Source organism: Lutra lutra, chromosome 1, assembly GCF_902655055.1.
Source record: "Lutra lutra chromosome 1, mLutLut1.2, whole genome shotgun sequence".
Classification (NCBI taxonomy): Eukaryota; Metazoa; Chordata; class Mammalia; order Carnivora; family Mustelidae; genus Lutra; species Lutra lutra.
Window position 1 is genome coordinate 83,457,553 of NC_062278.1, and position 22,440 is coordinate 83,479,992.

Genomic DNA, 22,440 nt, shown 5'->3' on the forward strand with positions numbered 1-22,440 from the left:
TTCTGGCATTTTTGGGGAGTTTCATACCGTATTCTTAGCTCTTCTTCCATTAAAAAAAAATTTGTAATCTTTGCAGTGAAAACTAGGATACAGGCAATTGTGAACTATCTATATTAGCATCCTGTAGTAAGTAGTTTAACAAACTTACAAATACATTTGAAATTATTTTTCAATGTGGCATAAAACATGTTTATTAGTAGAGCCAAATATTTTCTATTTCTCTGTAAAAACCTAAAAGTCAAAGTAGATAAACTTCTGTTTAGCATTTAATGTTTATCTTATTTGGAAATGATTTAGATATTTAACTAATACCCATTTTTCAATTTAATTTAATATAAATTTTGATCTTATTTATATTTGTAAATATAAATATTTGCTTTGAACACTTTTTTTTTAAAAGACTTTATTTGAGAGAGAGCAGAAGGTCAGAGGGAGAAGTAGGCTCCCCACAAAGCTGGGAGCCGGATGTGGGACTTGATCTGGGGACTCCGGGACCATGACTGGAGCCAAAAGCAGTGGCCTAAACAACTGAGCCATCCAGGTGCCCATTAACACTTATTCTTGTGTTAGACCTTAAACAGCTAACCATCATCGCTTCTCAGCCTTTTGGCTAAGATCAAGTGTAAACAGCTAACCATAATCATAGGTTATTTCTCTTGTTGATAAGATGAGATGAGCTATTTGACTGGTAAACCCACATAGAACATTGTATTTTATGCTATGACTCTGAAGATCTGCCTTATCATTAAACCAAAAAACTTAAACTAGCATTTAGTTCATCTCACATCATATGAACTTGAAAAATATGTTTCCAAATTTCTGAGAGCTTATTTGACTTATATAAATGCTTAATTTTCCATAAGCCAATTAAATAGAGCTCTTTTCAAATTATTTTTAACAATACCTTCTGGAGGTAGAAAGATATCACATATCTATAACACATGTAACATAGACATACATTCCACTTAGATATACAGAGATTTTATAGCGTTTGTTTAGAAATTTTAGCCATACTTCAGGGAAAAAACTCAAGAGAAAATATAGTTGCCCTTGAACAATGCAGGTTGGAACTACAAGTTCACGTATATGCATTTTTTTCTTTTTATGGATAAATACAGTACAGCACTGCAAATGTATTTTTTTTGAAGGAATTGATATTTTTTAGGTTTTTTTTTTTGTAAGAATACAATATTTAGTATATATAACATACAAAATATGTGTCAACTACTTAGCGTTATCCGTAAGGTCAACAGTAGGGTATTATGTTTTGGGGAAGTCAAAGTTTATATCTGGATTTTTGACTGCATGGCAGGGGTGGCATCCCTAACCCCTGCCCTGTTCAAGGCTCAACTGTAATGGGATCCAAACTGCACAGATGTTTACTAAAGACCGTTTTTATTTGCCTGCTCTAAGGATCCTTTCAGAATTCTTTTTCAAGTCCTTTTGTCTTTAGAAGATTCTGCATATCAATCAACAAATGCATGCCTTCATCTCCCAGAGATTTGTAATCCTCTCTTTTAAGGGTGCCCCTTAAGGTGGACTTATCTAAAACAACATTTTGCCAGAATGGCCATTACAATTCAAATTATACAAAAGCTCACCTATGTTTCTTTTCTTTTCTCTTTTTTTTCCTTAATATTTATTTATTTATTTGAGAGAGTGTGTACCCATGAGTGAGGGAGTGGCAGAGGGAGAGGGAGAAAAGCAGACTCTCCCTTGAGCTCGGAGCTTGGCGGGGCTGGATCTCAGGACACAAGATCTGAGATTATGACCTGAGCCCAAATCGAGTCCAATGCTTAACCAACTGAGCTACCCAGGTACCCTTCGCCTGTTTTTCAAGAAACACACAAGGTGTTGGTTCGAAGGGACCAGGTAGAGCCTATCTTGCCTTTGGATTCCTTAAGATGTCCTTACGGGTCCCTGTTTTCCAACAGCTATTCTAAAATACTAGGAATCATGTGTTTTCCAACCTTTTGAACAGGATGGGTGACTTACCAGGAAGCTTCAAAGACCAAAAACAAAAGAAGTACTCACTGGGAAGGGTGATGCCTTCATAAAAACAAAAAGAGATCCTAAATAAGCCCAGAGAGCTCACAATAAAAAGTGGATTTCAATATCCCGGAAAGATACACCCTCAAACTCCAGGGTCAGCAAGAAAGCAATTAGCTCAATGGGTTTTGTGGATACTGGCACCTGTTTGTCACCAACCTCTGAGTTGTGGGGGGTCTTCTCTGGAGACCTCTTCTTTGACACCATTTAATGTCAACCTTAAAATAGCCAGTTGTTTTAACAGCAAAATGAGTTTCTTCAAGAATAGCAGAGGAATTGCAATTTGGGACAAGCAAACTATGGCAAACCAATGGTGAGTCCAAAGAGACAAAAGGAAGGTCAGCTTTTATTAAGTTTTAGGAGAAATGTGGGGAGGGTTGTTTTGAACAAAAGTTCATTGAAGAAGAATAAGAACTTGAGGTTGTGACAATTTCTCACTGGCTGTAAGCAATGGTTCTTGTTGCTGGGGCTGAATGGGATCTTCTTTTTCTTAAAAGTAGGTGATAAAATTCCTGTGAAGATGTCTTACATTGTCAAGGTAAGAATACTCTTCTTTCTGCTGGTTATGTGGGCTGCAAGGAGTGGTAAGAGCATGAGCGCTCCCCTTTCCAGGGCTTGCTGGCTTCCTTCCTTCCTTCCTTCCTTCAGAGAGAGGGAGAGAGAGTGAGTGCATGAGTGAGAGAACATATAGGAGGAGCAGGGGAGGACAGGGGGAGAATGAGAAACAGACTCTCTGCTGAGCAGGGAGCCTGATGTAGGACTCGATCCCAGGACTCTGGGATCACAACCTGGGCCAAAGACAGACGCTTAACAGCCTGATCCATCCAGGCACTCCCTGACTCCATTTTAAATGAGGTTTCCTTTATTCATTTTCACAGGGAAAAGGTATATGAGGACCCACAAGCCCTAGCCTACCCAATGGGCAATAACCCCTTTGAAGGCAGACATAGGTGACTGGACAGCCTTGGCAAGGCAGGGCTGGGAGGGCTGGCCAGGGTATCCTCTAATAAGAGACTCCTGGGAGACCGGTTTTCTGGGAAAGCTTTGGACCCCACAGGCAGCAAGTCCAAATGGCAAGGGACTGTCTCCGATTTGCAGTTACTGCCCCAGGGTGATGTTTGCGGGTGGTAACTTCCACACTGAACCTACTCAGGTATTTGGGGTCAAGATCCAGCTACCCTGGCCTGCTGGACCCTGGATTCTGGAGGCTGGCTAAAGGACTTCCAACTTCAGGTGCCTTGACAGCTCAGTTCAGGGGAGTTGGGAATCTGGAACTTGGTGTGAGAGTCAGGAGAGGCTGGGTTATAGGAGTGGGCTACTGGAGGTTCAAGGCATCTGCCTAAATCCAAGTCCTAATGTCTACAAATGCACATGTGGGGTCAAGGCCAGGCTACCACAAACACGCCACCTCAGTATATTGATAATTTTGAGTTAAAGTTAAATTGAGCTTAAAATACCCAGTGCAAGTATAATACCCAGACTTCACTTTGTCTCCACAAAGCAAAAAAAAAGTCTCATGTAAAATGTATCTTCCATTTACCAGGTGGTAAAGAGACATCAGGATCAGCAGAGATCTGGAATTCAGAGTTAAGTCTGGGTAAACCCCTTGTTTCTTTTACCAATTTTACTACCCCAGCTCAAATTCTGTTATATTTGCAGGCTTCAGTTTTAAAGAAATTCTAAGTTTTCTTTGTACTATCAACTCATCACTGATGTGTTATTTCTAGGTCTAAGAAAAGTCTCGTAGCTGCCCACCTTGGTAGTTTCCTTGGATCTCAGTGTTAATATCAGGCCTTTCTGTGCACAGAATTAAACTTTGTTTTTCTCCTGTTAATTGTGTCTTGTCAATTTAAATCTTAGATCACCCGGAAGAATCTTCCAGGGTAGAGCATACTTTTCCTCCTCAACAGCTGGCAGAGTTGGCAGGATACACGCTAACTGGCTGGACACTGCTGTGGCTGAGAGATGATGGGGCATCTGACAAAAGCTGGTGGAAGGTAAGAATTCCCACCACCACGTCACCTCCTGGATCTCTGCCTGCACGGGCTAAATTTAGATGAGCAGGAGAAAATATTTGTGGACCTAGTTCCTTGGCTTTAAGGACTCTGGTGACGTTGGTAGAGTTCATTTGGCTTGAGAGATCCATTTCCAATGAGAGATGGCCATCGTTTCTCATTGTCCTTGTCTTTTGTGTCATTTGTCATAAAAAGAATTACCACAGAAAATAACACAGGCAGAAGTCCAATCAGCCTGCTGTTTGAATTGGCCTCACAGACTGGTGAGTCCACAATTATCATCGTACCTGTGTCTGTTTAGACAAACTTTGTTGTGGGTGCTCTGTGTAAAAGCCGGAGGAGGTTTTCCTTTTGTCTTGTTTTACATCCTAAGAGCTTTGGTTTGTGACTAGTGAGAATATTACCTCTGGTCTCCACCATCCAAAAGATGTAATTACCAGAGTGCATCTTTGTGGTCTGTCAAGTCGTGTAGGGTTCTGAGACTCAGTTACAAGCAGTACTCATTGTCTGGCCATGGCAGCAATCAGGGGAGTGTGTTCTAAGAGGTCCCAGCCCATAAAGGACATTTGTCAACATAACCTCCATTAGTGCTGGAAAAATCTCATTACAGTAGTGTCTGCCCTATGTTGCAGATTAGTGGGTCCATGACTAGAGATGTCTCACATTTTTGTAGGAGACTGAACACACTGTTTTCTCCACATCATCTTTACTGCCTGTGCAATGAAGGCCTTTGCTGTGTTAGACGATTTTGGGGAGTAAAATTCTGGGTTACGGGGGATGCATCATTTATTCCCTCCATAGGGATGTGTCAGTGGTCTGAGCCCATAAATGTGCTTATTGGTTTGAATTACTGTCGAGATTAATAAGATCCTAATCATTGCCAGATGTTGGATGCGTTCTATTGGCTATATTTGGAAGAAAAAAAAATCTGTATAGGAAACTTCCAGTTGTCTTATTCATATAATGGTTAGCTTTTGGGACTCTGTTGAAGATATGAATAAACAAAAATTAGACTGATGATAAAAATTAATGTTTATATTCATATAAATTCCCCTTCTCAGACTCTGGCCCCATTTGTCTATTTTAATTTCCCTTTCCTAACAAGTTGTACAGAGAGCACTCTGACCTAATCTCTAAGTTCAAAGTATATAGGTTATTCATGTAAATGCTGGAAAGCAAGGAATAAATTTAACAAAAGCAACCATGACTGGCTTTGCTCCTACTTTAAAGGGCTCTGTAATTTTATTTTTATTAATTTTTTTTGCTTATGTAGAGCCACATGTAAGTGAAATCATATGGTGTTAGTCTTCCACTGTGAGATTTACTTCACTTAGCAGAAGAGCCTCTTGACCAATCATGTCATCATTAGTGGCAAGATCTTATTCTCTTTTGTGGCAGAGTAATATGCCATTGTAAGTATATACCACATCTCCCTATCTATATCTAAGTATATACCACATCTTCCTATCTATTCCTCTATCGATGGCTTCTTAAATTGCTTCCACATCTTGGATATTGCAAAAGAAAATGAAGTGGCAATAAACTTAGGAGTGTGTATATCTTCTTGAAGTTGTCTTTTCCATCCCTAAGAGTAAATACCCAGAAGTGGAATCCCTGGATCCTGGGGTATGTATTTTCTCACTTTGTGCAGAGTCACCATAGTCTTTTCCACTGCCCTTGCACCGATTTACATACCTGCCGGGAGAGAACAGGGGTTCCCTTGTGGATATCATTGCAAACACTTTCTATTTGTTGTATGTTTGATCCTGTCCTGTGTGCTTGGTGTGAGGTGGTATTTCATGGGGTTTCCTAGTGGGTCTTCATGATATCTGATGTTGAACATCTCTTCCTAGGTCTTTGGCTAGCTGACTCTCTCCCTTGGGGAGAAAAAAAAAGATCTCTAGGTCCAATTATTCACAAAGTATTTGGGGGTTTTTTGGTGTTGGGTTGTACTAGCATGTCCTACAGTTTGGATATTAATCTCCTATGGTGTGTATCAGTTGCAAAGCACTTCTGCCGTTCAGCAGGGTACCTTTCATTTCATTGATGTTTCCCTTTGTTGGGCAAAAGCTTTTCATGCCAGTGTGCTCTTACCCGTTTATGTTTGCTTTGTTTTCTCTTGCTTGGGGAGACCTATCTAGAAAACTGCTCTGGCTGTGTACAAGAGATTACTGCCTACCTCTACTTGAGCAAGTTTGATGGTTTCAGGGGTCACCTTGGGGTCTCCTTTCCACTTTGGGTTTGTTCTTGCACATGGTGTAAGAATATTGTCCACTGTCCTTTTGCACGCAGCTGTCTAGTTGCCACATAATGAACATGCTGTCTTTTCCCCCTTGTCTATTCTTGTCAATTTTGTCCTAGACTAATGGACAATATAATGGTGGGTTTATTTCTGGGTTCCCTAGGTGGTTCCATGTATCCATGTGTCCCCTTGTTTGTGCCAGGACCATACTCTTCTGGTTATGTACAGATTTTGAGCATATCAGAAAATCAGGGACGGTGAGAGCTCCCACTCTGTTCGTCTTCCTCAAGATTGCTTTGGCTCTTTGGGGTCTTTGGTGATTTTATACTCATTTTAGAATTACTTATTGTAGTTCTGTGGAAAACATGATTGCTTTTTTAATAGGGATCACATTAAGTCTGTCGATTGCTTTGGGTGGAGCAGACATTTTGACACTATGGATTCTTCCACTATGGGTGTTCTCTCTCTGTTGATTTGTGCTATCTTCAATTTCTTTCATCTGTGTTTTATGGTTTTCAGAGTAGAGTTCTTTCCCTTTCTTGGTTACATTTCTGCCTTTTTTGGTGTTTTTGGTTTTTTGGGTTCTAATGAAATGGGATTGTTTTCTTTCTCTCTTTCTTACTTCCTTATTCTTAGGTAGAAACTCAGTGAATTTGTGGGTATTAATTTTATATTCTGCATTTTTACTGAATTCATTTATCAGTTTAAAGAGTTCTTTGGTAGTCTTTAGATTTTCTGTATTTGATATCATGTCTTTTTAAATATAATTCTACTCACTTTTAATTCCTATGGCTTTTCTTTTTCTTGTCTGATTGCCACTGCCAGAACTTCCAAAAGAACTTCCAGCAATCTGCTGAGAAGAAAATAGATCAGTGTGAACATCATTGTCCATTTCTGATTATTTTAGTTCTTTTCTACTGAGGGCAATATCATGTGTGGTTTTGCATATGTTTCCTTCAGTATGGTGAAGTATGTTTCTTCTAAACTTACTCTGTTTAAAGTTTTTATCACAAACAAGTATTGAATTTTGTTAAATTTTTTTTTGCATCAGTTGTAGTGATCCTGTATATTTTATCCTTCCCCTTTTATGTTTTGTATCACACTGAATGCTTTGCAATATTGTACTCTCTTTGCATCCCTTTAATAAATTCCCTTTGTTCTTTTTAATGGTTCTTTCAGTGTATTTTCGAGTTTGTTTTGGTGTGGATTTTTCCATCTATGTTCATCAGGGATATTGGTCTGAAGTTTTCTGTTTCTGTATAGAAATAGAAATAGAAATAGAAATAGAAAACTGTGTGTGTGTGTGTGTGTGTGTGTGTACGTTTTGTTTTTTTGGGGGGGTTCTTGGTCTTTGTAGACAAAATCTTGGTCAAATTTTGGTCAAGGTGATTTTGATCTCTAGAGTGATTCCAGAATTTATCCTTTGGCTTCTATGTTATATACTGATTTAAAAGTTAGGCATTGTGCTCTGGGTGGCTCAGTCAGTTAAGTGACTCCCTTCAGCTCAGGTCATGATGCTGGTGTTCCAGTATTGTAGTCCCACATTGGGCTCCTTGCTCAGTGGGGAGTCTGCTTCTCTCTTTGACCCTCCCCCCACCCACGCTCTCTCTCTCTCACTCTCTACCAAATAAATAAATAAAATCTGAAATGAAAGTTAGGTATTAAAATTTAGGTATTTTAAAATTTAACTTAATGTTTTGCTTGCTTTATAGTAATTTTATTTAAAAAATTTTTTTTACACCCTTAGTTTTTGACATAATGGTCAATGATTCATTAGTTGTGTATAACACCCAGTGGTTTTATTTGCATTTGGTTAGCATTAATGTTAAATTAACTTCAAGTGAGGAACATACTGATGTAACAGCTCTTGACATTACACAGTGTTCACAAGTGCATCTCTCATCTGTTATCACAGAATGCTATTTCAGTACCATTGACAATATTGCCTATGCTATACTTTAGTTTTCATGACTTTTTATATCATAATGAAAGTTTTAACCTCACATTTTCTTCACCCATTTTTCCCTTCTCACTCTTCTCATCTCCGTCCATCACCAGTTTTTTATGTTTACGAATTTCCTTCTGTTTGTTTGCTTTCTTGTTCATTTTTTTTGATGTTGAGATTCCATGTATAAGTAAAACCACATGGTATTAGTCTTTGTCTGATTTATTTCACTTAACATAATACCCTATAGTTCCATCCGTGTCGCAAATGGGACATTCTCATTCTCTTTTATGGCTGAGTTACGTTCCTGTGTGTGTGTATGTGTGTGTATTTATGTATGTGTATGTGTGTGTGTGTATATACACACACACATAAAACATCTTCCTTATCCATTTATTTATGGATGGACACTTACATCGCTTCCATATGTTATCTATTGTAAATAATGTGGCAATAAATATAGACATACCTAAATCTTTTGGGATGTGTATTTTTATTTTCTTTGTGTAAATACCTAGGTGTGGAGTTGCTAAAATATGCTATTTCTCTTTTTAATGTTTTGGGGGAACCACCATACATTTTTCACAGAGTTTTATAATGTACACTCCTATCAAGTGTGCATGAGGCTTCCCTTTTTACACATCCTGGCCAGCACTTGTTATTGCTTCTTGATCCTAGCTAGTGTGACTGGTATGGGATTATACCTGATTCTGGTTTCACTTTGTATTCCCTTAATGATTAATGATGTTGAACATCTTTGCATTTGCATATTTTTGTTGGCCAGTTGGATGAATTCTTTGGAATAATGCCTATTCAGGTCTTCAGCCCATTTTTTAATTGACGTGTTTGGTTTTTTGTGTTGAGTTCTATACTTTCTTTACAGATTTTGAATATAAGCTTCTCTGAGAAATCATTTGCAAATATATTTTGCCATTCAGTAGGTTGCCTTCTGGATTGTTGATGGTATCATTTGCTGTGTAAGGGGTTTTTTGTTTTGTTTTGTTTTGTTTTTTTTTGAGCATACTCCCAGTAGTGTTTGTTTGTTTTTTTCTTATTTCTTCTGCCTAAAGAGGCATATGTAGAAAAATGCAGCTAAGGCTAATGGCCATGGATTACTATCCATGTTTTCTTTTAGGAGTTTAATGACTCCAGGTCTCATATTTAGGCCTTTAATCCATTTTGTGCTTATATTTGTTTATGATATAAAAAATGGTTCCATTTGATTTGTTTGCATATTAGTATCCAGTCTTCCTTGTGCAGTTTATTGAGGAGACTGTCTTTCCCATTGACTATTCATGCCTCCTTTGTTGTAGGTTAATTGATCTTAGAGTTGTGGGTTTATTTAGGCGATTCCTCTCCTGTTCTATTGTTTCATGTGTCTGTGTTCCTGTACTGCACTCTTCTGATGGCTATACATTTGTCATAGATTTTGAAAACAGTGATTGTGTTACTTCCAGCTTTGTTTTGGCTCTTTAGCGTGTTTGGCAATTTCCATACACATTTGTAATTCATTTATTCCAGTTCTTTGAAAAATACTATTATAATTTTAATGGAGAGTACATTGAATCCATAGTTTGTTTTTTGTAGTGCGGAATTTTAAAATTATTAGTACTTGTCAACTAGGGGTATGTTATATCTATTTCCATTAGTTGTGCTCTCTTTAATTTCTTTCATCAGTGTTTTATAGTTTTCAAAGTAGAAACCTTTGTGGTTAAGTTCATTTCTAGGTTTTTTTTTTTTTTTTAAGATTTTATTTATTTGAAAGAGAGAGATCATAAGTAGAGAGAGAGGAGGAAGCAGGCTCCCTGCCTAGCAGAGAGCGTGATGTGGGACTCGATCCCAGGACCCTGAGATCATGACCTGAGCCAAAGGCAGAGGCTTAACCCACTGAGCCACCCAGGCAGCCCTCTAGGTATTTTTGTCTTTTTGGAGCAGCTGTTAATTTTTGTGTGTGTGCAATTTCTGTCTCCTCTACTTTGTTCTCAGTGTATTTTGAAACACAACAGACTTATGCCTATTAATTTTGTATCCTACAACTTTACTTATGCATTTGTTCATTCTCATAGTTTTTTGGTGGAGTCTTTAGTGAGTGTGTGTATATATATATAATTGTGTCTCCTGCAACTATGACAGCTTCTTTCTTATAAGGCTGAATTTTTAAAAAATTTATTGTATGATTGCTGTTTGTAAGAGTTCCAGTACTCTACTGAATTAAAGTGATAAGTGTGGATATACTTGTCTTGTTTCCGATTATAGAGAAAAAACTTTCAGCTTTTCTTCATTTGGTATTATGTTTAGTTGTGTGTTTTTCTTATATGGCCTTTATTATGTTTCTCTATACCCACTATTTTGAGAATTTTTATCTTGAACAAATGTTGAATTTTGTCAAATATTTTTGTGCATTTTGTGAGATGATCATATGGTTTTTATCCTTGCTTTTGTGTTAATGTGTTGTATTAGATTGATTAATTTAGATTATTGAATCTTTTTTCTGTCCTAGTAATAAACGCCATTTGATCATTGGGAATCATTTCTTTAATATGATTTGGAATTCACTTTGGTAAGAGTAATTATTTGGTAATATATTTGCATCTGTGGTCATTAAAGGCATTAACCTGAGTTCTCTTTTTCTACTGTGTATTTGTCTTGTTTAGGTATTAGGGCAATGCTCACCTTGCAGAATGAATTTATAACTTTGCTTCCTCTTTTTTTTAAATTTTTTAAATTTTTTTACTAACTTGATGAAAGTATGCATTAACTCTTCTTCAGATGTTGGGAAAATTCACCTGTGAAGTCATCTGTCCTGGACTTTTGCTTCTGGGAGGTTTTTGTTTTTGTTTTTTCTCTACTGATTGTATTTCCTTTTTTGTAATTTGTTAAATTTTCTATTTCTTCCCAGTTTAATTTTGGAAGATTTGTGTGTTTCTAGGTATTTATCTATTTCTTCTAAGTTGTCAATATTGCTGAGATTTAATTTTTCATATTTTCTTACAAATCCTTTTTTCTCTGTGTTGTCTGATGATGTTTCTCCCTTTCCTTCTCTCCGTCCCTTCCCTCTGTCGTTCCTTCCTTCCTTCCTTCCTTGTGATTCCTGTTAAAGATTTATCAATTTTATCTTTTCAAACAGCTCCCCTTTATATCAAACTTTTGTTTTTTTAAGTATCTTTTTGTTTCTGCTCTAGTTTTTATTATTTTCTTTTTTCCACTAATTGGGGACCTTTTGTTTTTCAAGTTCTGTTAGGTGCATGGTTCAATTCTTTTGAAATTTTTCTGTTTCTTGAAGAAGGCTTGTATTGCTATTAACTTTCCCCTTAGAACTACTTTTGAGGATGCCTGGGTGGCTCAGTTGGTTGGGTGTCTGCCTTCAGCTCAGGTCATGATCCCGGGGTCCTGGGATCAAGTCCTGCATTGGGCTCCTTGCTCAGCATGAAGCCTGCTTCTCCCTTTGTCTGCCGCTTCCCCTGTTTGTGCTCGCTCTCTCTCTCTCTCTCTCTCTCTCTGACAAAGAAATACATAAAATCTTAAGGAAGAAAATAAAAGAAGAAAAAGCAAGGGTGCCTGGCTGGAAGAGTCAGTCTGTTAAGACTCTGCCTTCAGCTCAGGTCATGATCTCAGGGTCCTGGGATTGAGTCCTGCATTGGAGTCTGCTTCTCCCTCTCCCTCTGCCTGCTGTGCTCCTTGCTTGTACTCTTTTACTCCTTGTGTCAAATAAATAAATACAATCTTTAAAAAATAAAAATGGACACCTGGGTGGCTCAGTGGGTTAAGACTCTGCCTTCAGCTCAGGTCATGATCTCAGGGTCCTGGGATCGAGTCCTGAATTGGGTTCTCTGCTCGGCAGGGAGCCTGCTTCCTCCTCTCTCTCTTTCTGCCTGCCTCTCTGCCTACTTGTGATCTCTCTCTCTCTCAAAAAAAAAAAAAAAATTAAAAAAAAATAAAAAAAATTTTGCTTTGTTGAAAATATTTGTATCATTTTGTTTACATTTTCACTAGTCTCCATGTAATTTTTAATTTCTTCTTTTGATTTCTTCATTGACCCCCCCTTTTTTTTTTTGGTATCATGTTTAACCTACATGTGTTAGTATTTTATGTAGTTTTCTTGTAATTCATTTGTAGTCATACTGCTATCATCAAAAAAGATGCTTGATAGGATTTCAGTCTTCTTAAATTTTTGAGGCTTGTTTGTGGCCTAATATGTCATCTATGCTGGGGAATGTATCATATGCACTTGAAAAAACTGTGTAATCTGTTGAATTTGGATGGAATGTTCTGAATATACCTGTTAACTCTTTGTAGTATAATGTGTTTTTCTGAGCCACTGTTGGCTTAATTTTCTGTTGGATTTTCTGTCTGGATGATCTATCCTTTGTTGAGTGTTAAAGTCCCTACTGTTATTATATTACTGTCAGTTTCTCTCATTATGTCTTTTAATATTGCTTTAAGTTTTCAGGTGCTTCTATGTTGGCTACATATATATTTATAATTTTTATGTTCTCTTATTTTATTGATCATTTTATCATTATGCAATGCCCTTCTCTGTCTTTTGCTGCAGTCTGTTTTAATGTCTATTTTGTCCAATGAAATATTTTGTCCATTCTAGTATTGTTAGCCTAGATTTTTTCCCTTCCATTTGCATGAAATATTGTTTTTGGTGCCTTCACCTTCAGACTGTATGGGTTTTCAGGTTTGAAGTGATTTCCTTGTAGATAGCATATAGATGGGTCTTTTTTTTTTTTTAATCCATTCAGTTACCTTATTTCTTTTGATTGGACCATTTAGTCCATTTATTTTTAATGTAATTATGGATATGTATGTACTTATTACCATTTTGGTAATTATTTTCTGAATGTTTTGTAGTTCTTTTCTGTTCCTTTTCTTGCTCTCCTTTTTGTGGTTTGATGGCTTTAGTGTTATGCTTTGATTCCTTTCTTTTTATTTTTTTTGTATCTATTCTAGGCTTTTGATTTGTAGTTACCATAAATAACATTTCATGTATATGGCAGTCTATATTAAGTTGATGTTGCTTAAGTTCAAACACAAAAAAAGCACAATTTTTACTACCCCTCAATGTTTCATGTAAATGAGGTCATATTTTACATCCTTTTGTGTACCCCTTGTCTAATTTTAGTACATCTAATTGATTTTACTACTTTTGTTTTAACCTCCATACTGGCTTTATACCTAATTAATCTACCACCTTTACTATATGTTTGTTTTCACTAGTGATTTTTTTTTTCTTTCAATTCTCATTCTTCTATTATGGCCCTTTCTTTCCACTTTAAGAATTCCTTTAACGTTTCTTATAAGCCTTATTCAGTGGTGATGAATGCCTTTAACTTTTGTTTGTCTGTGAAACACCTCATCTTTCCTTCAATTCTGAATGATAACCTTGCAGGGATACAGTATTCTTATTTGTAGTTTGTTTTGTTTTGTTTTCCTTTCAGCACTTTGAATATATTATGCCACTCCTTTCTGACCTACAAAGGCCAGAAAAGAGGTTATGGGTTTTCAGTTGTATCGCCTGTATGTTAATGTTTGCTTTTCTCTTGCTGTTTTTAAGATTCTCTTATTGTCATTGATTTTTGACATTTTAATTATGCATCTTGCTGTGGACTTCCTTGGGTTCATCTTGTTTGGGGCTTTCTCTGTTTCCTGGGTCTGGATGTCTGTTTCCTTTACCAGATTAGGAAAGTTTTCAGTTAAGATTTTCTTTTTCTTTTCTTCTCTTTCTTTCTTAAGATTTTATATATTTATTTGACAGAGACACAGTGAGAGAAGGAACACAAGCAGGGGGAGTGAGAGAGGAAGAAGCAGGCTTCCCGCTGAGCAGGGAGCACCATGCGGGGCTTGATCCCAGGACCCTGGGATGACCTGAGCCAAAGGCAGATGCTTAGGTGACTAAGCCACCCAGGTGTTATAGTTCTGATCTCTTCAAATAAATTTTCTGCCCACTTCTCTCTTCTCCTTTTGGGATCTCTATAACATGAGTGCTGTTATGCTTGATGATGTTAACAGAGGTCCCTCAACCTAGTTTCATTTACTATAATTTTTCTTTATGCTGTTCAGCTCGGTTGTTTCCATAATCGTCTTCCGGATTAATGATCCATTCTTCTGCATCTTCTAATCTGTGGTTGATTCTCTCTAGTTAAATTTTATTTCATTTATTCTTTAGCTCTAACTGGTCATTTTAAAATATTTTTTATCTCTTTGAAGTTCTCAGAGCTTATCCACTCTTTTTTTTAAAAAATTTTATTTATTTTATTTGACAGACAGAGATCACAAGTAGGCAGAGAAGCAGGTGGGGAGAGAGAGGAGGAAGCAGGCTCCCCACTGAGCAGAGACCCTGGGATCATGACCTGAGCCAAGGCAGAGGCTTTAGCCCACTGAGCCACCCAGGTGCCCCCATCCACTATTTTCTCAAGTCCAGTGAATAACTTTATGAACAGGACTTAATCTATCAGGCCTATTGATTATCTCCATTTTCTTTTGCTCTTTTTCTGCAGTATTGTTTTGTTCTTTCTTTGGGAGATCTTTGTTTTCTCCTTTTCTCTGTGTTTGTTCATATGTATTAGGTAGATCAGCTATGTCTCCTGGTCTTGAGAGTCATGAGGACATGTAGAACAGGTTCTGTGGTACTCTGTAGTGCAGTTCCCCTGGTCACCAGAATCAGGTGCCCCAGGGGTATTCCCTGCATGGACTGCCTGCACCCTTTTGTGTGGCTGTGCTGTGATTGCTGTGGGCTTGCTAGTGGGTGGGGCTTGGCTGCAGCCCAGTTTGCTGTAATGACCCAATTTCTTTACTCCAGGTGCTGGGGCAGGGTTTGCTCCCTGTGCTGATGAGAAGCCCAGTTGCAGTCCCTGTGGGATTGCCGGTGGGTGGGGCTGGTTCTAAGCCTGTCTGTAATTAGCCTCTAAAACAGCTGCAGATACATCAATGAGCAGGGCTTCAACCCTGCATAGCCAACAAAGAGTCCCAGCTGTTGGAACTGCAAGTGTGCTGGTATGCAGGGTTATCTCTTCTGCCTCAGAGCAGATTCCCTTTGAAGGGGCCCTCATCCCAGCCAGAGCTACCTGCCAGGTGTGGCCTTTGGAGAGGTTTATTTTCTAGGGCCTCACAGAATGTTTACTCAAGACTTTCAATTGGTTGGTGTATGTTCCCAGACAGTGGGAACTCCATAGGGTAAAGCCCAGTCAGGTGAAACTTGGGGTTCGGTGGTGGTTCAGTCCACAGCGCTGCTGCTGCAAACTCTCCCGGGTGTAGGCACTCTGGTTTATATTCAAAGTCATTAGCTGGTCCCAATGTGTAGACATTCTGACAGCATTTTTCAAAGAAATAAAGGCTGTGTCTTGAGTCTCTATCCATCTAAACTCCCTGCTTTTCCTCTTTATTTCATAAATGTGTTTCAGTATTATCCCCATAGGTGGTATGGCATGTAGTCAATACCCAATAGTTCCTATCAGTTTGAGCTGCTGCTTTTGTGGTAGGAGTTGATACACAATCTATATTGTTCATGACTGGGTGTGGTATTTTTATGCCTTCAGAGGACCACATTTTGCCTAAAACTTTTACTGTAGCCTGGGGTCTTTGGACCTTACCTGGGTCAGTTTTCCATTTTCTGAGTGGAAGGGATTCAGTTCACTCTATTTTGGCCCTGGTTATCGCCATAAATAAGGATGCCCTCAATCTACAGGAGATACTGGGTTTTGTGTGTGTTTTCATCAAAGGTCTGGATGTCTCGTGTTGGAAGGTTGTGGGCCATTCCTGGACTGCTAAGGTATCCTTGTGGCAGCCCAGCAAACTGATCTCCTCTGTCTTCCCATGGAAATGCAGTCATGGGTTGGCTGTCCTCATCCATTGGGATAGCCAAGAACATGCCACCTAAGTCTCTCACCATGTCATAGTGTCTGGATTCAGTGTGCTATTGGTTATGATAATGCCTATATGCCAGAGTGCTCCCTGAGTTTGTGGAGAGTGTTTCAGGCCCCATCATCTACTGTGAAACGATATGGCCTGTCTGGCTTTTTAGCAGTCCAGATTGGGTTAGTATGTAGTAGGCACATGAATTTGTTCCCCTCAGAGTTCTGAAGGTTTTCCTGATTTTGAGTATGTTCTGTTACATAGAGTATGATCTATTACATTCATGCCAGGAATGTTTTCTGTATTGGGAAACTATAAGTCATAGTCACAGTATGGTAGTCTATGTAGTATTTTTATTTACAAAGGGTTTATAGTGATAAGGCCAACATAACCTATGCAGCACTGCCTCCCCGGGCTAGGAGGGCTCAGCCGTGTGTTCTACTGTAGTTAGGGGTGTCTCATCTAGTAATGGGATTAGGTTTTATAAAAGGGGTTGGTATTAACAGTAAATGGGTTAATGGGTCTATGCTCTAAAAAACTGGTTGTTTCCATTTCTCTGACACTGTTGTGGTTTCTGGGGTCTCTGTTGGTTTCTATCTTTATAATTTTGTTTAAGTGGCATGGTCTAAATGGTTTATATGGCCAAAAGGGCCTTGGAGATTTAGGTCTACAGAGTCTTCTTTGATGATTTTTTGGTGATTTTTGTTAGGTGTAGACCTGTTTTGTTTCTATAAGTGAGTGTGAAAGATAAAGCTTTTATCTTGACTTAGTTCCTCAGCGGTTTTTATCAAGTCAATCAGTTCCCAGTGTTTCTGGCACCTGCAAATACTGTAAACAATGCTTTCTTGCCTGCGGGGGTACCACTTTTAGGATGACTTTCTAAATTTGTTCTGCTGCTTCTGCATGGAGTGGTGAAGGTGTCTGTCTTCTATTATAAATCATAGTCAATAGCCCTATTTCATTATTGTCTTAGCTTCCCATGCTGTTTCCCAAAGAAAGGTTTGAAAGAAAAATATATTTCATATGGCCCATTGTAATCTTTAGGTAGCTGCTACCTGGCCAAAAAAAAAAAAATATCCTTGTAAATTGGTAATATATTCTTCAAATGCTTGAGGGTTTTGATTAAATTTAGCATCAGCAGCAATGGGCCCAAGCTGCACAATCTCTGTAAGGATCAGGTTTTGTCTTCCTTTGGACTCTAACTTTCATACCACCGGATTTCTGGGTCCAGATCTGTTTGTTGGAATTCCATTCTAGTTTTTGTCATTTCTTACCTGTCACATTCTCTCCTTTCCATCACTCTGGTGATGGAAAGTACCATTTGTTGTAGTTTTGTCTATTTTCCTGGGCCTAGCCTCTAGTAAGCTAGTTACCAGGGTGAAAAGGGTTAAAGTATTCATTGTCCTTAAGGTGTGGGTTGGTGCTCTTAGGAACAAAAGGATCTGGGTTTCTTCTTCCTCTGGAAATTATTTTTTGTCCTAGTACTTTTTTGTTTATTGGCATGTTACTTCGGGCTTCTAATAAGTTCACCAAAAAAAAATTTTTTTTATTGCTTTTTTAAAATACAGGCTGTAACTCACTTCATTGGTGATCAGGCCAACATCTGGAGTTTCCTTAATTATAAGTTTTGTCTGAATTAAGTCTTCAGTAGGTCTCCCCAGATCCTCAGAAGATAATGTATAGTCCATTGCACTCCTACACCACCTCTTGGGCAATTTTGGTAGAGTTAGTGAGGCACATTTGCTACTGCCTTCCTATATTTCTGTTTAGTGTTCAATGACATATTTTATTATACAGAGACATCATAGAGCATTCCAAGTGGTTTATAATATGGTAAAGCAATGTTAGTTGTTGCGGCCAGTATTAGTATACAAACTGTAACAGTTCCATAAATTTTGTCTATTCAAAGGCTGTTTGTAATTTCAGTAGAATGCCATAGGTGCTAAACAGGGTATTAAAAGTTCGTCAGTCCAGTTTGGGCCATACCGTAGTTCGATCAACTATACATGTAGTGTAATTTGTCAACCTGTATTTCAAATTTGGCACAGAGTAGGATCTGGCCTAGAGTACCAACCATTGTTAATTATTATCTTGGGGAGTGGGTTGCCAATTCTGTTGTTTTGTTTTGGTAGGCTAACTGATGCTCAGAGACTGAGTTTGTCTTTCCCAACAATTTATTTAACACAGGTTCACTCTGGAATTTCGCAAGCTAAAAGCAAGTAAGATAATGTCTTTCAATAAGCCAATGAGGAAATTACAGACTCCAAGCCAACGATAGATGAATCAGACTACCATTCTAGGCAAGGCGAGATGAAAGGAATAAAGTCCAATTTAATTGAGATGTACCTTTACAGGAAATGGTACTTGGGAGAGGTGGCTTAGCCAATTGAAAGCTATGTCCAGTGGCCAGGGGACAAGAAAATGTCCCCTGTAGCTAGTGCACAGTGCTAGGGAATACCAGCGCTGATGGTGATGGGTGAGCTCTGCATGGTTGTCAACATTGGTGGCGAAAGGGTTGCCCTTACTTTTGCAAGAGCTGATTGTTCCAAGGTCTTCAGAGAGCTATTTAAGATTGGCAAAGTGAAGCCGTGCCCAGACTGAACACTCTAGGTTAGCTCTCACACACTCTCAGTAGTTACAGTCTGCGTGTCTCCTTGCCATAATTGCTTCTTCAGCTATGAAGGGGGCCCCTCAGCAGCTGAGCTACTAGTGTTGTCAGAATGGACAAGATAATTCCTGACCAACTTAACTTCATTCTTATATGAAAATAACTCTACTTTGAAAAACATTTTTTTTTCTTTTTCATGAACAAGTACACTTAAAATTAGATCAGACTAATGAACAACACAGGCAAACGTGGAGGGATCCGGGCTGTCTTACCAGAATGGGTCTAGTCTGGCTGGCCAGGATGTCCTCCACTAAGACATATCCAAGAGTTTTGATTGCTGGGGAGCCGAGGACCCCACTGGCACCCAGTTCAAACAGGACTGCCACCAGCTTAAAGTTGCTGCCACAGAAAGATTTTCAGGAGTAGGTTTCCTTTGCTCTGGAGGCTATGCTAGGGGTTGGGGACTAGCGTAGCTCTATAGTCCTGGAGGGCCTCGGCTCCCCTAACCTGGCTGAGCAGGTGTATACTGGGCATGTACTAGTCATGCATGTCCAGGAAGCCAGGGCCTGGAACTGGACGATGTCGGCAGAATACAGGTCTTAAGAGTGGGCTCTCAGGGGTCCATAGCATTTGTCTAATTCCAAGCCCTTCCTTAAACAAATGAGCATAATAACCTTAAAGGCAATCACTGAAGAAAACTGGACTGCCTTCTGGAACAGAGCCAGTCATCAAGGCTCCCAGGTGTTTCTTATTAGAGGATGCCTCATCAGTGTCCCAAGGCCCCACCCTGGTAAGGCAGTCCAGTGTCTTCGGACATACACATTTTTGTATGTTAAATCTTGGATTGAAGTAGACTCCGTGTACCCCTAAGGGCCTGTTCCTGTGCCCCAGCCTCTCTTGACACTTGTGCTTTAACAGGTCTCTGGCTATCCTGAGCTTTGCACCCAGCATATCCACCCTTTCAGACACCCCGGGGCAGCTGAGGACCTCCAGGCTTATAAGCTCAGGTTGTTTGAAACCACCTGCATAGACTCCAGGGCCACAAGAACTCAACCCCACCCCTGGGCCCGGAACGTATCTTTCTGAAGCAACGTTTTTAAACTGGTGACAGTCCCCATTTGGAGAGGCTGCCTGTTGGGGTTCCAGGATTACCAGTACTGAAGGCTCTGAGGTGTCTGTCAGTGGAGAGTATCTAGGCCAGCACACCATATCACGGCATATCACGGCAGTCCATAGTCCTTCAGGAAGCTTTACCTTCAGGAAGGTCATGCCCATTTGTGTAGGTTAGGACTTGGAATTAGAGGAGTTAACAGGCCCACAGGCCCACTCCTGTGACCTGGGCTGTCCCAACACTTGCTCTGTATACAGTCGGTCCCTGGTCTCCTTGAGCTGCGTGGCCAATGCACATGGTATGTGCCTGTCAGCTGGCCTTGGGCACCTGCACCCTCCAGGGCTAGGGAGCTTAGGCCATCCACATGAGCCTGCATAGCCTTCAGGATGGGACGCCAACCCCTTGAAAACCTTTCTGAGGCAGAAGCTTTAACCTGGTGATAGTCAATCCCCATTTGGTCTAGCTGCCTGATAAGAGTCCCAGGTTTACCAGCATAGGGGCCCCAGGGAATGCTGCACCCCCAATTTTCCACAATAGCATATTAGTTATTTTGAATTAAAGTTACTTAAGAAATGGGGTAGTAAGTAGTCTCCCGTGTGAAATAAATCCCCTGTGTGAAAGGTACCATTCCTGCACTAGGAGGTAGAGAACTTTTTTTTTTAAAGATTTTATTTATTTATTTGTCAAAGAGAGAGAACAAGAGAGTGAGCACAAGCAGGGAGGACAGCAGACAGAGGCAGAAGCAGGCTCCCCACTGAGCAGGGAGCCTGATGTGAGACTCAGTTTCAGGACCTTGGGATCATGATGTGAGCTGAAGGCAGACGCTCAACCCTCTGAGCCATCCAGGCATCCGAGAGCTCTTTTTCTTTTCCAGAAGTTTCTGTAGTGAGCAAGATCAACTTCCCTGGCTGGACATTGCTCATTGATAAGCTTTCTGGGTCTCTGCAGAGTCCAATGGAGTGAGAGCCCTTTTCTAAATTTATATTTATAAATTTTCTAAATTTATATTAGGTCTTTCTTTAGGCATCACGATTCTGGTAAATTTGGTGGAGTACTCCTAATTTAACTGATCTATTTCATGCCAGATAAGGTCACTTTTTCTTTGTCTCCATCTTTTATATTGATCTAAAAAGGAACTACCATAGGGAAAGAATGCAGGGGTAGGCCTTTATAAGCCTATTGTTGAAGACAGCCGAACAGACTGATGAGTTACTGGCTCTCATCCGACTGACATCTGTTTAGATGAACTTTGCTTTGAGTCCTCTATATTAAGACAAAAGAAAAGGGTTTTTCATTCGAATTTTTAATGTCCTGAGAACTTGGCTTTGTGATGAGTGAGAAACATTCTCTCTGGTCACTGCCATCTGGAGGGTTCTCTCACCGTGGTGTATCGTGGTGGTCAAATGGATGGTTTCTGAGGCACGAAGTTACAAGCAGCACTCTCCTGGTCCAGCTGTGCTCAGGGGAGTTTCTCATAAGAGGTCCCAGCACATAAGGGAACTTTGTGGTCCCAACTACATTGCTCCAGTGGTGCCTGCCTGGTGTCACAGATCAGTGAGTCTGTGACTGGAGGCATCTCACATATTTATGGGAGACTAGACTTACACTAGCCTAGCCTTACAACCCATGCATTGAGGGCTTTTGCTGTCTTATTTTTGGGGAGAAAGCTTTTGGATCATTAGGGCTGATCATCTTTGTCCTCTCCAGAAACACCTCTTGTGTTCATGATCTAAGCCTGGAAAGTTTCCACTGGGTCTTGCTGTAAAAAGTCTTATTTGGGGAAGGTATGTTTTGTGGTGGGCGCTGTGTATTATATAAGACTGAGGGATCACAGACCTGTACCCCTGAAACAAATAACATATTATATGTTAATAACAATAAGAAAGAAAGAAAGCTTATTTGAGTTGCTATTGAGATTTAAGATTCTACTCATGAATGGCCAAATGATGGATCCTTTAAATTAGCTATATTTGGGATGCCTGGGTGGCTCAGTGGGTTAAACCTCTGCCTTCAGCTCAGGTCATGATCTCAGGGTCCTGGGATTGAGCCCCGCATTGGGCTCTCTGCTCAGTGGAGAGCCTGCTTCCTCTCTCTCTCTGCCTGCCTCCCTACCTACTTATGATCTCTCTGTCAAATAAATAAAAATCTTAAAAAAATAAATTAGCTATATTTGAAGGAAAAAAATTCTTTATGGAGAGTTCTTTTTTTTTTTTTAAGATTTTATTTATTTATTTGAAAGAGTGAGAGAGAGAAAGCACACAGGCATATGTGCACACCTATGCATGGGGGAGGAGCAAGGGAGAGGGAGAATCAGGCTCCCTGCTGAGCAGGGAGCCCCAGTGTAGGACTTGATCCTAGGACTGGGATCATGACCTGAGCTGAAGGCAGACACTTAACTGACTGAGCCACCCAGGCACCCTTCTTTATGGAGAGTTATTTGTTTTATTGTAACCAAACTTAAGTTTGTAACCAAATTTGTAACCAAAGTTAAGTTTGGTTACAAATGAACTTAAGTTCATGAGCCTACTCCATCAAAGTTGATCCCTGAGGCATTGAGCATGTGGCAACAATTCATTTGAAAGGTTGCCAAATGAGGAGATGGGAGAAAAGCTT

General features: G+C 39.5%; 1 long non-coding RNA gene and 1 pseudogene across 1 annotated transcript; both read left to right on the plus strand.

Moving 5' to 3' along the window:
• Positions 1 to 590: 590 nt before the first annotated feature.
• LOC125089332 (uncharacterized) lies at positions 591 to 756 on the plus strand (annotated as a pseudogene).
• A 2,800-nt stretch (positions 757 to 3,556) lies between these two features.
• LOC125099349 (uncharacterized) lies at positions 3,557 to 21,427 on the plus strand. Its single transcript, XR_007127130.1, has 3 exons — positions 3,557 to 3,567; positions 19,516 to 19,521; positions 21,356 to 21,427. It is a non-coding gene; the product is annotated as an uncharacterized LOC125099349 (long non-coding RNA).
• The last annotated feature ends 1,013 nt before the right edge of the window (positions 21,428 to 22,440 follow it).